The 13,392-nt window shown below is 36.6% G+C and overlaps 3 long non-coding RNA genes across 3 annotated transcripts; 2 read left to right on the top strand and 1 right to left on the bottom strand.

Annotated features, from left to right (window-relative positions):
- The first annotated feature begins 2,110 nt into the window (after positions 1 to 2,110).
- LOC148155337 (uncharacterized) lies at positions 2,111 to 3,064 on the top strand. The gene is made up of 3 exons (XR_015765541.1): positions 2,111 to 2,609; positions 2,718 to 2,811; positions 2,898 to 3,064. It is a non-coding gene; the product is annotated as an uncharacterized LOC148155337 (long non-coding RNA).
- A 1-nt stretch (position 3,065) lies between these two features.
- LOC148155336 (uncharacterized) lies at positions 3,066 to 4,184 on the top strand. The gene is made up of 4 exons (XR_015765539.1): positions 3,066 to 3,201; positions 3,297 to 3,467; positions 3,608 to 3,764; positions 3,858 to 4,184. It is a non-coding gene; the product is annotated as an uncharacterized LOC148155336 (long non-coding RNA).
- Positions 4,185 to 7,046: 2,862 nt separating this feature from the next.
- Positions 7,047 to 9,252, bottom strand: LOC148155335 (uncharacterized). The gene is made up of 3 exons (XR_015765540.1): positions 9,220 to 9,252; positions 8,536 to 8,587; positions 7,047 to 7,711 (listed from the first exon to the last, which is right to left on the bottom strand). It is a non-coding gene; the product is annotated as an uncharacterized LOC148155335 (long non-coding RNA).
- Between the last annotated feature and the right edge of the window lie 4,140 nt (positions 9,253 to 13,392).

Raw genomic sequence — 13,392 nt, 5'->3', positions numbered from 1 at the left:
CACTGCAATACATTACTCCTGAACACCATTCATGATTTAAGGGAAGTGTTATTTGACATAAAACCATGCTTGACTGAAAAATTGTTTGTTTTATTCATTTGTACCAATAATAAAAAAAACGTCAGTTTATAAAATAAACAGTATCATATAACAGTTTAGGACTATAATGAGTCAAAGTGAATATGAGATGCAACTCACTTGCAGGGCATTGTATTTATGTGTTTTCAGTGCACTTGCATAGGTTTTCTATAGTTGGTCTTTACAAATCAAAGTCAGCAAAAATTGAGATAGATTTCTGAAATCACTGTTGTAGGGGAATACATCTTGCCAGATTTTCCAAGTTGAGATAGTTTGTGTAGTATGTTTGATGCTTGTCTAATTCTGAGGTGATCCTACTACATTTAAATTCTGATGCAGCATTTTCACAAATTAATTAGCCGTGATTTAAAGAATTTCCTGTGGATGTAGAATTATTTAGCTTGAGTCTTATAGACATTGTTTTATAGTATTTTGGTGTTTAAACTATAAATGGTTGAATACAGTCCAGACTGTATTCAACTGGGAGGTAGCCCTTTAGTTTAGCACAGATAACAATGGAGCAGATTTTGTGTCTGGGCTAACAGTTGGGCTGTCTGACACCTTTCCTGTCTTCTGAGCACTCAGAAGTGTGCAGATAAACATTTTAAAAGTAGCGGGAGGTTCCACACAGCTGCTACAACCGAGCATTAACAACCACCTGGTTGACCTTTTCTGCTAAATAACCATCATCTGAATTATCAACACATTCTCACTCCCAACTCGTCACATATTGACGCTTGGGCAGGTACCCTCGGCGTCACATATTGACGCCAAGGGTACCCCCTTGGCGTCAATATGTGACGCGAAGGGTTCTCTCATTGAATGCTGTACCGTTCCCTAAGCGTCCGATACTGACGACTTAGGAACGAATAAGATGACGTGTCTATTCTATTTTTTTTAAAACCTTTATTTACAATTTATGTGCTAGTTTGAACAGGATATTAAGAATATTTACTACAAATTCGGTATTTAAAAATAACTCCGTAAAATATAAAACCGGAGGAGTTTTGTTGTGCTTGTTGTTAGCTTGATTTAAAAGCCTTTAAAAAAAAATAAAAATAAAAAAATTAAAAAAACTATTTTTGAGTATGATATCAATGATTTACACCAAATAAATTTAAGAAAAATTAAGATGTGTTTTCGTTTGTGATTGCATGAAAAACTGTTCTGTAAACCTTTTAATATGTTCGATTGAAATAAAAATAAGGACGGATCCCACAAAAACCCAAGAAGAAGAATAAGCTGACGTCATCATATGCGACTCTTACACTCCGGTGAGTAGAAACCTGCATCTGTCAAAATGTTTTTGTACTCTAAAACCAAAAATAACTCCAAAGTGTTACGTTATTAAATTACTGATGGTTTTTTTAGGACTTAATGGCAGTAGGACTGTGATGCGAATGGTTGAAGACACGTTTGTAACATTTTTTTTGCCGGAAAATATACGGTGGACGCTAGCTAAATTAGCCTGTTGGAGGCTAATTGTTCCTGTACACTGTACCTGTGCTTAATACGTTTAATTAGCCGTGATAAAGTCACATAATAATGTTTATAGTCATGCTTGTTGTTGCCACTTTGTAATATTGGAGGGTTGCTCAAAACATCAGTGCCCCTAGGCTGTGATGATCTTTAAAGTTCTGAACCCTGTCTGAATACACTGATTGCAGCTAGGTCATTTACTTGAATTAAAAATGAACTTGCGTCAGTACAGGCACATTTCTTTTCTCCTGTCTGTTATTTATTGCTGTTGCAAGCCAGATGAAGAGAAGTAAAGAGCTGAGAACCTGATCTTTGAACAGACAGAGACCATAGCTGAGGAGCATCCAATGATGATACCAGAGAACCAGGAAGAGACTGTGATAGTGCTTGATTTGGTTCCTGTTTCTCATCCTGTTGTCCCATCCTCTCAGTCTTTTCAGAAGAAGAAAAGACCCAGAAGCATCTCTCCAACTGCCTCCTCCCACTCCCTCATCTCTCCGTCCCCCCTCCCTCATCTCTCCCCCCCCCCCTCACCCCGCCCGTAGATCTTAAATAACTGTCAACTTTGGCTGTGTGAGTACTTTGACGTACATATCCCAGAAGGGCCGTCTGACTCTATTCTTGAGTGGTTATGCTATTCAACATTTTGGTGTAACTGGTTAAACACACTTGAATCAAATGGCTGAGGTGCCACCTCATTCATTCTGCATTCAGATCATATGAAGTCCTGGTAACATCAACATTAATTGAGTGAGATGTTTTGTGCCAGAGACACACCTAGAACTTGAAAGACACCTAACCTATTCTTGATGCCTGGTATTTGGACACCTATGTCCTATTTTATGTTTTCTTTTTTTATCTCTCATTTTAAATCATAGTTAAGATCTTGGCTGAGAGCTTCCTGAAATGATTTTTGAGCGGGAAGCCATAATATATGAGTTGGATAAGATGTTAAGGAAGGATCCCTTCAAGTGTCAAGCTTGTACCCCAGATGTGCTTTCAGTTTCAGTGGATGGAAATTGCAAGTATTACCATTTAAAGAATGCAGCAAGGTATTGTAAAATGTGTGAAATATAACAATTCTTTGTATATGTTAGTGATGTTCACTACCTTTGGACTGTAACACCTCATGAAGTGTATTTTATTGCTTTGTTTTTCAGATTGGAGGAACAGGCTATATTTCAGGACCTTTTCATTGCCAAGGATGAAAACATAGGAACATTTGTGGACTGTATACACTAATCAACCAAAAATGTAAGACTGCAGATTGTAAATGTATAATAACAGTAACCTTTTAGCCTGTAATAACAGCTTGCCTGACTGAATTGTATGCATTCTAGATTTTGTGGTGGGCAGCCAGGGAGATCTCTCACAGATCCAGCAGCAAACTGGGTGAGGAGGCTTGGAGCTAGCGGTGTGTAGACATGGAGTGCTGCTTAGTGCTCTTCGAGATAGTATGAGATATTTGCATAAGCTTTGTTCTTTCATCAAAGGCTGGCCAACAGACAATGACTTTTCCATGGATGTAACATGCAAGTACTGGCCATATTTTGAAAACTAACAAAAAGCTCTCATAAGCTCCAACACCTGCTTAAAATGAAGCCATTTCTCTCAATTTTCCATGGCAAAGCCCATGAATGTAAGGTAAGGAACACTGACCAGGCATTGTATAACCTTGCTGGTACATACTGCATAAACATCTTTGACACAGTTGATGTTGTTTGTGTATGTTTGTGCAGATACAGATGGACAAAGCTTGTGCCAAGGCTCATCGTTAGATCAGAAAGGAGAAAACATCTTAGCTTTAGAAGATGTTGGTCACTTGAAGACTGATACAGACACAGAAGTTCTGTCTTTGGAAGAGATCCTGTCCGGTGACACAACATTGCCATGGCAACAATCACACAGTGGTAAGTAAACATCCACTAATATGTTTTATACTGTCATCATACCTGACAGATAATATGACTAGATACTCCAGGTGTTGACCTCAACTTACAAATTTAAACTTTTACTGAGTTGATTTGTCCTTTTCATAAATGCATTTCAGACTCTCAGTCTTCACACAAGAACAAGGGCAATCGATGACATCATGATGGTAAAGAGACTGGAAGAGGAAAAGAGGATCTTTGTTGATGGACCATCGTTGGAAATCTCTGTCATCCTATGAAGACACTCTAAAGGAGTTTCCCACCTGTTATCGGGAGGTAAATTTAAAAGTATGTTTTTAAGTAACGCATAATCATACCGAAAGTAAAAGCATCTAAATTTTGGATTTTTATTTATGTTCAACTTTAAAGGTTTGTCCTGTGACCTAACTGACGAAGGTCCAAGAGGTCTCCAGAGCATCATCCTCAGAGAGCTGCAGCACCAACAGATGAAGCTGCAGGCAACAGAGTATTATCTACAGCTGGGGAGCCCAAAGTGGGTCCTAGTGGCCCGGCATCCTGCATGTTTTAGTTCTCTCCCTGGTTTAACACACCTGCATCAAATGATGGCTCGTTAGATGGCCTAAGAAGAACATTGACAAGCCGAAAAGGTTGTTTCTACCACCAGGGAGAGAATAAGACATGCAGGATGCCGGGCCACTAGGACTGACTTTGGACACCCCGATCTACAGACTTTGTCAGGAGCAGAAAGCATTACCTTTGACGACGACTTCAGTAGTGACTGATAATAGTCATATATATATAGTTTGCTCATAAGTCACAAAGAGACACCTTACAATTTGTTCTTGTGCTTTCATGTTTCCAAATGGGCAGTGTTTTATCTTGTTGATTCTTTTTTTAAAATAGTTAATTTGTTTGTGCCTTTGTATTTTCTAAAAGGGCTTACTAGAGCTGTAATTACTTCCACAGTGTGTTTCTTTTTCACTTATGTTTCTGCACATCTAGTGTATTTTCTAGGTAATAAGAGAAATTGTAGTTAATTTAATAGTTTTACTATTTTTACTTCAAGTGGAATAATAACACTTGTGCTTATGTTGAGCAGTTAAATGGCTACAATGCTACGTTAAGCAGTCCCAGTGATTCTGTAGACATCTTTTTGGATCTTCTACTTTTCTTTTCTTTTTTTATTAATATGTGCAGCTCTGACTTATTTCTTAATCCAAAGAATACACAAAGTGTGTACTGGTGGAACAGTTTCTTATCCATGGTCAATTGAATGCGGTTCAGTTTGTCTGTCAATGTCTTTATTAAAAAGAAATAAGTTAAATAAAATTTCAGTACTTGTCAACTGCCAACTCTCCTGGCCTGAACCCCAGAGAGAATCTGTGGGATATTTTGAAGAGAAAGTTGAGAGACACAAGACCCAAAACTCTGGATGAGCTTAAAGCCGCTATCGGAGCATCCTGGGCTCCATAACACCTCAGCAGTCCCACAGGTTGATTGCCTCCATGCCACACTGCATTGAAGGCTGCAAAAGGATTCCTGACCAAGTATTGAGTGCATAACTGAACACGATTATTTGAAGGTTGACTTTTTTGGTATTAAAACACATTTCTTTTATTGGTTGGATGAAATATGCAAATTTTTTGAGACAGGGATTTTCATGAGCTGTATGCCAAAATTATCAGTATTAAAACAATAAAAGACCTGAAATATTTCAGTTGGTGTGCAATGAATCTAAAATATATGACAGTTTAATTTTTATCATTACATTATGGAAAATTATGAACTTTATCACAATATGCAAATTTTTTGAGAAGGACCTGTAGACCTAGTGTTATTTATGCGTGTCTAGGTTCAACAGTTGACAGGTGAAAAAGGAAGCCGACTAAGGTTTGGTAGAACTTGCTGTCGGTGTCATTTAGTTGAAATGCTTCAGATTTGGACCTAACTTCTTTTTTAAAACAGAGCGTCCCAACTTAGTGAAATAATCTTAACATTAACTTGGTATTTGGATGCATTTACAAACCAAAAGGGGTAGACCTCTATTTCAACTACAATAATTAGATGGACACAACTTAACTTACATTCTCTTTATGCCTTTTCTCTGCAAGCTTATGAAATGATGAAATGAACCACAGAGGCCTGAGGCCTCAGGCAGATCATTCTTTTTCCACTAGAACAGATTTAGAGTCGGGCTACAGAGCTCAATTCTAGAGAAAATGCATCTTTGAACCATTACTTTCATAAAGCATTGGAAGATTAAGCCATCTCTACCACTCAATTTGAGATTAGTGATGGAGTTAGGGTTAACCCTAACCCCAATCTAACCTTAGATTGTTTTTATACAGTTTAACATAGTGTTTCTCTAGGAGAAAAGCACTATGTCAATCAAACATAATTTAGATTACTATACTAATGTAGTTTAAATTACAGTAGAGTCAAACTGATTCAATATTAATTTACTAAACTGTAATGTTTCTGGGTTTCAATCTGGGTTTCCTTTCATACACAAAATAAGCTGCAAACTTTAACTTAAATAATTAACCTTAGACAGGTAAAAATGCTATTCAAAATACTTCTCCATAAAACATTTTTATGTGTAAATACTGATCACGCTGAATAAAACACATCACAAATAGCTTCACACAATTCTACAAGTGTGTAGGAAACGAATCTGTTACACAGTTTAACCTTGCGTCATGCCTTACAGACAACACACAGGGCAAACTTGACCAGCCTACAATGACGACCAGCTTGTCAGGCAAAAAGTCTTTATAAATCCCATCATGACTCTTTCTGTATCAAACGAACAGTTTCACTACATTTTGAAGTAACATTTCTGAGTGTATCGTTGACCTTGATCTTATTTGGCTACAGACAAATACGGTTGTCATCTTATTGAAAACTTTATTACCCCCCACCTCCCACAACGTGCTGATAGTGTTCCTTTCTTCTCTTAATCAGTCTGCCGTACGATGGCTGCGTTCCATTTCAGATTCCCGCCGATCAGCCGTACAAGAATTTCTAGAACCAACTATGCGGAGCTGGGATGCTTATAAAAAGTCTATCTATCTATCTGTCACAAATGCCATACACAATTTTAAACACACAAAATATACATTTGCATTTATATATCTATATAGATATATCTATACATAGATATATCTATATATAGATATACCTGTCCTGATATATATCTAGATATATCTATATATAGATATATCTATATAAATAGATATATCTATATATAGATATACCTGTCCTGATATATATCTACAGATATATCTATATATAGATATATCTATATAAATAGATATATCTATATATAGATATACCTGTCCTGATATATATCTACAGATATATCTATATATAGATATATCTATATAAATAGATATATCTATATATAGATATACCTGTCCTGATATATATCTACAGATATATATATATAAATGCAAATGTATATTTTGTGTGTTCTTCAAAATTGTGTATGGCATTTGTGACATAGGTTTATTAAAATGTATTGTTCTAATACAGTCAGTTGATCTGGACATTGCAATGTATTTTTATCATGCTCTTCATCAATAACTTCACTTAAAGTTGCTGTGTTTAAAAATAAGTACTGCATTTGAAAGCAATTTTATTATAACATTTTACAAATACAGTCTTGATTCACAAAATCCATGACACAAAAAAGATATTAAAATAATAGCTTTTTGAGTTAAAAAAAACACTTCCAATTAGTTATATTGACATCAAGTTGTGCTTATTTTGTTATGTATTTTTATAGACTTTACTTTGTACATCCACATCAACATTATAAACACTCAAAAAGAAGTGTGTACAATACCATGTTTAAAGTTTTTAAGACTTTAGTCATATTTACTGAACAAAATCTACAAACAATTCTGTTCTAAATTTCAAGACTTAATACAGGCACAATACCTGCCTGATGCAGTGACTCAATCAGCCTTTAACAGAACTTGACAAAAATGTGTCAGTAAACAGCCCAACATAAGCTTACATATATTACAACCATAACATTCATTTCAGTGAATGGCCGAAAACAATATTACACAGAGAACTTCGTAAAATGGTCAAACTGCAGTAAAAACAAAGAAAATAAATTAATACTTTGTAATACAAAAAAGAAAAAGTAACATCATGGAAGGACTTGTTCGCTGTCTGAAGGAAGTGGCACTTGGTGGACAGCAACATGAGAGGATTTACTTGCAGGTTCCCAGGTATCATCCCAGATTTTTCCGCTAGAAAAGAACAACAACAAAATAAGGATGTGGATTTTTTGTGCTATAAGGTTCACAAATCTCTCTTTCTAAGATGTATACCTGACTTTAAGAGGAGGTGATGTAGCCAAAATATTTTCTATGCCGACATCCACCCAAATGCCAGCTAGTACTTACATCCTGTTTTGTCCTAAATATACAATATTATCTTGACTTATTAAGTGTTAAATGATAAACTGACTGCAGTCATTTTTACCACTACACAAACAATGAAAATCTCTCGTAGTGCTTCAGTTTCTTAGAAAAGTCTAAAAATCAAAACAGAAAAAAAGTGACAGTTTCAGATTAAATGTGTGGCTTATATTAATTATAAAAGGCACAGTGTTAAATAATAAGTGTTGAATCACCTTTAAAAAGTCCAAACATCAAAATCAGCATTCCTTTGCTGATAAGCAACCTAATTTCGGTATTTGGAGTTCTATCTCTATATTTCTATGTTTCTGTGCAAATGCTGACTTTTTGTATGAATTTGTTTCACCCAAAGATGTTGTGACTTATGTGCTATAAGTGTTACTGATTCCTGTTGTAATGCCCGTTTTTGTCCTCATAAAAAAATAAAGACAAATATAAAGAAAGAAAAGGAGTCTGGTAGGTCAGTAATTAAAGCCACAAAGTTTATAAGTAAACAACTGTGCTTATTTTTTGCAGACCACTGCCTCCCTTATCACCCCTCCCCCCATCTACTCATCTCCACACGTGGCAATGTCTCTCAGTGTATCTTGGCATGTTTGACTGGGGTGGGGATACACTGTCACAGGGTGGATTAGTTAAACTTTTAGACTTACCGCATTAGTTCTACGCCCAGGGATTGATTTTGGGTACTACATTTCCACCAACCTAAATAACAAGAAAAGGAAAAAAACAATTTTAAAAACAAAAGAAGAAATGAAGTCAAAGCGTGTACACTTGAAAGCTGAAAACTAGTGTGGTGACTGTCATATTTTATAATCCTTCTAAACTTTACTCTTCTTTACATGGATTTACACATTTTCTCAAATTAGTTTAACATTAACTTTAACCACTTTACACTGGCCACATAAATGTAAACTAGGCCCAAAACAAGTTGTCTTTGCTTATAAACAGTCTATATAGTTTTTCTGTTTCTGTGAGAATTTTGACATTTTAGGGCTGGACTCCTTAAGTCGCGAGTTCAGTTTTCTTCTGGGTTCGATTCTCGGCCTGAGGTCTTTCTGCATGGAGTTTGCATGTTCTCCCTCTGCATGGTGGGTTCTTTCCGGGTTCTCCGGCTTCCTCCCACAGTCCAGAAACATGACTGTCAGGTTAATTGGTTTCTCTAAATTCTCCCTAGGTGTATGTGTGTGTGTGTGCATGGTTGTGTGTTCTGTCTGTTTCTGTGTTGCCCTGCGACAGACTGGCAACCTGTCCTGGGTGTACCCTAGCAACACTCCCGACCACAATAGGGACAAGGGTGTAAGAAAATGGATGAATGTAAAGAAAACAAAACTTACGCCACCCTGACTTAAGGAGACGGCATGGTCAGCAAGTGACATGAATGCAGATGTGGCTGATCTACGGGCGGGGGTGGGGGAAGGAGAGATGACGGAGCGGGAGGAGAGGCAGTTGGAGAGATGCTTCTGGGTCTTTTCTTCTTCTGAAAAGAAGAAGAAAAGAGAGGATGGGACAACAGGATGAGAAACAGGAACCAAATCAAGCACTATCACAGTCTCTTCCTGGTTCTCTGGTATCATCATTGGATGCTCCTCAGCTATGGTCTCTGTCTGTTCAAAGATCAGGTTCTCAGCTCTTTACTTCTCTTCATCTGGCTTGCAACAGCAATAAATAACAGACAGGAGAAAAGAAATGTGCCTGTACTGACGCAAGTTCATTTTTAATTCAAGTAAATGACCTAGCTGCAATCAGTGTATTCAGACAGGGTTCAAAACTTTAAAGATCATCACAGCCTAGGGGCACTGATGTTTTGAGCAACCCTCCAATATTACAAAGTGGCAACAACAAGCATGACTATAAACATTATTATGTGACTTTATCACGGCTAATTAAACGTATTAAGCAAAGGTACAGTGTACAGGAACAATTAGCCTCCAACAGGCTAATTTAGCTAGCGTCCACCGTATATTTTCCGGCAAAAAAAATGTTACAAACGTGTCTTCAACCATTCGCATCACAGTCCTACTGCCATTAAGTCCTAAAAAAACCATCAGTAATTTTATAACGTAACACTTTGGAGTTATTTTTGGTTTTAGAGTACAAAAACATTTTGACAGATGCAGATTTCTACTCACCGGAGTGTAAGAGTCGCATATGATGACGTCAGCTTATTCTTCTTCTTGGGTTTTTGTGGGATCCGTCCTTATTTTTATTTCAATCGAACATATTAAAAGGTTTACAGAACAGTTTTTCATGCAATCACAAACGAAAACACATCTTAATTTTTCTTAAATTTATTTGGTGTAAATCATTGATATCATACTCAAAAATAGTTTTTTTAGTTTTTTATTTTTATTTTTTTTTAAGGCTTTTAAATCAAGCTAACAACAAGCACAACAAAACTCCTCCGGTTTTATATTTTACGGAGTTATTTTTAAATACCGAATTTGTAGTAAATATTCTTAATATCCTGTTCAAACTAGCACATAAATTGTAAATAAAGGTTTTAAAAAAAATAGAATAGACACGTCATCTTATTCGTTCCTAAGTCGTCAGTATCGGACGCTTAGGGAACGGTACAGCATTCAATGAGAGAACCCTTCGCGTCACATATTGACGCCAAGGGGGTACCCTTGGCGTCAATATGTGACGCCGAGGGTACCTGCCCAAGCGTCAATATGTGACGAGTTGGGAGTGAGAATGTGTTGGAATTATTGGTGTTCATTCATAATGAAATTGGAATTTTGGATCGACGACATAATAGAAAAACTAAGACTGCCTTTCAAACAAAACCCTTCAGATGTGAAAATGTAAGACAATACAGAAATAGTGAGGATTTATTTAACCCTGTAAAACCCAAATTAGGGGAAAATCAAGTTTATTTTCACCTCTGATGATGCAGAATTCGACTACAAATAAACTTTATATTTTGATCTCTCTATCATTTGAAAGAATTAATTTTCTTTTACTGGTCCCTTAGTAGTAAAACGTATTTGTGTTAAAAGGAAATTGACAGGCAAATGGAAGCACACAGTGGCACACTAAAAATAATAAGTTATAAATAAACAAAATAAATGGACAACTGACTCAAAGGTACACTTCTATAAAGGATATTAGAAATGAAAAAGAAAAATCCTTTAATGTCCCACAGCAGGGGAATTCAGGTGTACCAGCAGCAGTTTCAAAGTAAAGCATGTCTATGCAAACAAAAGTAAAATGTATATATAGTAAAACAGAATAACAGACAATGGTAGGGGCCACATTTACAACATAAGAAAGTAATACTCTACCGACATCACTTATTAACTTTTTTTACAAGGGTGATCTTGTCAACTCTTCTCAAGAACAGGGAAATGATTGCTTTAACTGATGGTTTTTTAATATAAATGAGGACTGGATTATTACCCATTTATTATTTTTTCCCCCCTAACTGAGGACATTAAAATACTGTCATACTGTATTTAATCATACTTTTTGCTCTCGACTACAAGGAACTTGTTCAAAAAAGTTTTACTGAAATATCTAAAATGGTGTGTTTTTCTTAATACTTGTATCAAGTTGGAAATTCTAGTATGACAAAAATCCCAGCTGACAGCATTTGAATTCTAAGTTTAACAGGATTATCCCACTCGGCTAAATTGAACAGAACTGAGTTGAATAATTTAAATTCATTTCAGAATAGTTTCCCTTTCTTGTTGGGAGAAATCGTAATCAGACCATCTTTTTTATTATCCAGAGGAAACGTTGTAATGCCAATGCCAACATCAATATCGAAGGTATATTTTAGATGGTGCTTCCTTATAACTCCGGCTCCACATTGCTCCTGCAGATTACTCGTAGCACGATGCACCGTATGGACTCCACGGCCCTCAGTGTGCTATATCTATATGTAGGTCCCACAGCAGCAGGAGCTCCAGCATCTCTTCAGTCAGGTCTAAGCTACTTCAGCTCTACTGACAGTGAGGAATGGATTTAATAGCCAAAGAACAGCTTGTCAGCACTCTGAAAAACCACAGTGTTGGGGGACTTTTTTTTCCCCTCTAACTCATCTCTGTATCCCTATGGGCTCTGCAGTGGGTGGGAGGTAGGAAAGATTATAAAAAATAAAAAAAAATCAAGCGACAACAAATGTAGCATTCACTCTTATTCCTGTTCTTTTTTTTTTTTTTTTTTCCAAATGAATGTACGTGCAGCAGGGCACAGAGAAAATATTGTGCTAGTAAAATTATGTTCACATGAATTAGATGAATTATGACATCATACACGCAAACTGTATCCATTCATGCTGCTGCAAACTACTCCGCTAATCCGAATGTGTGATGAAATGACCCACTGAGGTAAAACTTGATTATATTTAAAAGCTGATATGACAATGATGCTGTTTTGCCAACATTTCGAGCCAAACACTATAATAAGCAGGCAGTTTCAGAGCAATATAGTCATGCCTCTCACACTAAGCAGAAAATAAAGAAAGGATGACTCAGAAGAGCAAAGCAGAGCGCCTCTTGAAGCAAAAACTTTGCTTTCCAATTTTTTAGCCCTACATATTCATATGAAACATTGCATTTCCAGGGAGTGATTTCACTGAAAATCTGCCTCATGGTATACATTGGGTTCAAGCACCACTGTACCTGCAAACGGAGATGTTTACACTTCAACGAGACCGGAGGCAGGGTGTTAACAGCATGTTAGCAGAGCATGAGCGCTCCTCCTGTGTTTACGCAGGATGTTCTCTGATGTAGCAGCGAATTGTAGGTCACCCATGTTTTGTAAGCCCTTAACGCCTGATACAGAATCACTGAAGTTACAAGTATATACTTAAAGTCAAAAAGTGGGCTTTGGCCCAGTCTTAAAAATACTGCGAGCACACTGCTCCAGCATACCATATTTATTAAGATAAAAATAGTCTTTGCTTTGTCACAAAAGATATAACTAGAATATTTCATGTGCCTTTGGGGGAAACAAAGACCCAATCACAATGCTATCATTTTTACAACAGTTTTAGAACTAGAGGATAAACATCATTTCAGGCATTCTGCACTCCCCAATCACAGCAGCTTTAAAACGAAGCAATGTGGGCAAGATAGGTTTGCGGTTCTCGCAGTCGTAATTGTACAAAGCTCCATCTAGCTGTCGCCCCTCCAGGGGAACAGTAGGAAGCTCAGGGGCATGTTGTTATATTTCACACTTAATGACGTGCTAGGCATCCTCGGCTCTTAGCTACAGGCCTATTCTAGTACCTGACATTGCTTCAAAATCACACCTCACCGTCAAATACTTCTCTTGTGCTGTTAAATGTTCCATGCATGATTTCTCTGCACCTGTGATACAAACAATCAGAGATAATGTCAAAATCCAGAGTCATACATTTTCTGGATGGAATTATGCACGTTAATAATAAAATCCATCACCAACCCCTATCTGAACAACAGAACATAAATTTGAGATAAAATAAAAAATAATTATTTTGGTGTAAGTTTTCAGAAAACATATTTTGGGTAACTTTGAAATAC

This window comes from Poecilia mexicana, unplaced genomic scaffold, assembly GCF_051168715.1.
Source record: "Poecilia mexicana isolate PSO_F unplaced genomic scaffold, ASM5116871v1 scaffold_15, whole genome shotgun sequence".
NCBI classification, from domain to species: Eukaryota; Metazoa; Chordata; class Actinopteri; order Cyprinodontiformes; family Poeciliidae; genus Poecilia; species Poecilia mexicana.
The sequence above is the reverse complement of the archived record's forward strand: the minus strand, read 5'-3'. Positions and strand labels throughout refer to the sequence as shown.